This window comes from Alnus glutinosa, chromosome 13 (genome assembly GCF_958979055.1).
Source record: "Alnus glutinosa chromosome 13, dhAlnGlut1.1, whole genome shotgun sequence".
In the NCBI taxonomy this organism is placed as follows: domain Eukaryota; kingdom Viridiplantae; phylum Streptophyta; class Magnoliopsida; order Fagales; family Betulaceae; genus Alnus; species Alnus glutinosa.
The window spans coordinates 25,159,159-25,162,772 of record NC_084898.1 but is presented as its reverse complement, the minus strand read 5'-3'; positions in this window follow the sequence as shown (position 1 = coordinate 25,162,772).

Sequence of the window (3,614 nt, the reverse complement as noted above, 5' to 3'; positions counted from 1 at the left end):
TCACAACAAGCTGACGTGGCTGGTAATATTTTATTATTTTTTTACAAAAAGAAATGAAAACAAAACAAAAAAAATAATAAAATATTACCAGCCACGTCAGCTTGTTGTGGGGCTGTTGTAAGAAATGAGTGTAGGGATCATTTCTCTTTTCTTTATACTTTCCGTTTTCAACCATGTCTACCTATATGAATAAATTGGAAAATGCTACACTTACACCCACATTTTTACACCCACTTTTTACACCCTGAAGTGGCAGCAGGTGCATCACATATTTTTTGTTTTTTTTAGAAACGAGGCACGGCTGAAGGAAGAAAAAAGCAGGAAAAAAAAACAAGAGGGTATCGCCGGTGCTCAGGAAGACCGGAGAAGAGAGTGCCGGATCTACGAGTTAGACGGCTGGATCTATGCTCGGATTTACTCATTGGACGACCGAATCTACGCTCGGGACGGCTGTGTGGGTGGGTTTCTGGTCATTGAATCTGTCGAAGATGGTGAAGAGAACAAGAGGGAGGGAGGAGGAGAGCCGGATCTACTTGTTGGACGGGCGGGACGGCTATGTGGGCAAGTTTCCAGTCGGTGAATCTGTCGGAGATGGTGAAGAGGACAAGAGGGAGGGAGGTGGAGAGTCGGATCTACTCGTTGGACTCCCGGATATACGCTCGGGACGGCCATGTGGGCGGGTTTTTGGTGTGGGGTGGTTGGCCGGTGTGGGTGGTTTCCGGCTGGTGTGCGTGGTTTCCGATCCCCTCTTGTTTTCTCTTTTTTTGCTTTTGTTTTTTTTTTTTCCGCTTTTTTCTATGCCCCTACGTCCTTTTTTAGAAAAAATAAAATAAAATAAAATATGTGGTGTAACTCTTGCCACGTGAGGGTGTAAGTGTAGCGGTCCTCGAATAAATTTTCATAAAAAAATGTTTATTTTTCTCTGTATTGTTTTCTAATGTTCAGAATTATTTTCATTTTATTTGTATTGAAATATAATAGGTATCACACTAAGAGACTCCTACTAATTTTGTATTAATGCTTTGATATTTAGATTAAACTATGTATTCTTCTTGATATATTTTTTTCTTTATACTTTTCATTTTAAACCATGTATACCTATGGGAACAAAGATTTAAACATGTTTTAATGTATATGGATTAAACTAAGATAAAGACTTTTATGTTTTACGGATTTTTTTCCTTCTTTTCAATTATGTGATTTACTCAATTTTCAACCATTTTTTAAAAGTGATTTTATGCTTTTGAAAGCAAAACAAGGCAAATATTTATTTGATTGTTTTGCATAAAAGAAATATAAATACTTTCAAAACACCAAAGAGATATTAAGCATTGAACATGATGTGAGGATTTTTTTTTTAATTTTTAATGAAAGATTTATTTTTATTTTGTATTCATAAAAAAATATTTTGTTTAGTTTGTTCAGTATTTTTTAAAATGTTTAGAAAATTAAATTTAAAATCTTTGTGCCCATATAAATAGTTTATAACCAAAAAGAAGTATAAAGACCAAAAAAAAATAAAATAAAATAAAATAAAATAAAAATCCTACAAACGGGTTTGTAAAAAATTTCATACAACTCACATATAAGATTGACATGTGTCCTTAACCATGTGAGAAGCATATGTTTTATATTAATGCTATTTAAAAAGCATGTGAGAAGCACATGCTATTAAAACAACTTGTGCTTCTCACATACCAAGAGACACATGTCAATCTTATATGTGGGTTGTTTGAAATTTCTTACAAACCGGTTTGTAGGAAATTTCTGTCACAAAAAAAAAATAGCAAGAAGAAAACGTGGTTTAATCTAAGAGTAATGTTCCATGCACAACATTTTTTTTAAGTATTCTTTTTTTTTTTAAAAAAAAAAAAAACAAAACAAAACAAAACAAGGCAAAAAGTTATTTGATTGTTGTGCATAAAATGAACATAAATACGTTCAAAACATTAAAGAGATATTAAGCATTGAACCTAATGTAAGGTTTATTTAATTGAGTTAAATGTTTAGTGAAAGATTTGGCTTTATTTTATATTCATAAAAAAATATTTTGTTTAGTTTGCTATGTATTTTTTTAGAATGTTCAAAATTATATGGGTTTTATTTATATCAAAATGTAATATGTATCACACCAATAATATTAGAGACTCCTGCTAATTTTTTTTTATTAATACTTTGATAATCATAATCTACATGTTTTCTTCTTCTTCTTTTTTTTCTTTTTTTTTTCCCCCTTTATACCTTCTTTTCATTTTAAAATACTGACATGGGAACTGTCATTTTCTTGTTACACATTTTCAAGAAGAAAACCCTAGTCGTCGGGTTTCTCTTCAGTTCTTAGTCCCCAACCCCTTGATTTGCTTTTTCGGTCTTGTTCTTTGCTTTTTGTCATTGTTTTGTTTCAGCCCAGCACTGAGCCATGGGCTGCTGGCTTTCTTCCCTCTCAGGGGCTTTCTGTGAAACCAAGAGAATTTAGGTAATTTACTCTAATCCTTTTGAGGATTTGGAGTTTATAGGCTTCAATTTACTGTTGGGGTTGATATAGGTAAGGTGCCAAGCACCAGCAAGTGCTCCTCCCTCGTCGGCGCGTGTTGGCTCTTCATCTCCTCCAGTTTGTGGTCAGGGGATCCCGAAAGATTTGGTGGTTCATTTGATGGTGAGGAGTCCTCTGGTGAGGGCGCGTGGTATACACGTGCCATCACTGGTTACTCCCAGTGCTCTTTGCCGGCCATTGTTGTTTTAGTTTGTGTTTTGGTTTTTTAATTTATGTTTTGTTGTTAAACCTTGCAGCCTGCTATGGTAGATCTTAGATCTAAACTATAATAGTTGTTTTTAGATCAGATCTTGCTCTCTTATCTCCTCATAGTAGAACTTATTGTAAAGAGATGTGTTATTGTGTGTCCATCTGCTATGGCAGTTGCTCTCCAAGTCAATAATTAGTCTTGTACTTTGTTTTTAGGAGTCTTTGTACCCCTAATTTACAATGTTTGACCCATTTGAGTCTTAAATTATAATGAAGGTTCTTCTCTTGTTAAAAAAAATATATATATATATAATGATATGGGAACAAAGATTTTAACAAGTTTTAATTTATATGGATTAAAATAAAATTAAGGGTCTTATTTTTTTAATTCATTTGAATGTTTAATGGTACTTTTTCTTTTTTTTTTGTATGATTCACTCAAATTTTTTTTGGAAGTGTTTTCTCAAAATTTATTTGATAAAGCATTGAACGTGATGTGAGAGGATTTATTTGATTGCATTAAATGTTGAGTGTAAAATTTTGTTTTATTTTGTAGGATTTGGCTTAGGTGCTGTAAAAAAATAAAAATAAAAATAAAAACTACAGTACCATCTTGACCATTGAAAAAAACAACAGCACCTATGCTGTAATATTTGAAATTTAGATTTTCCTCTTGCTATTTTTTTTTCACACTTCTTTTCGTTATAAACTACACCTATGTAAACAAATATTTTAAATATTTTACTTTTTTATGGATTAAAATAAAATTAAGGGTCTTAACCTTTAATGTCTTTTTAATTTATTATCTATCTTTATATCAAAAGCTACCATTATAAAATAGCTCAAAAATTAAATAAAACTTTTTTGAAGA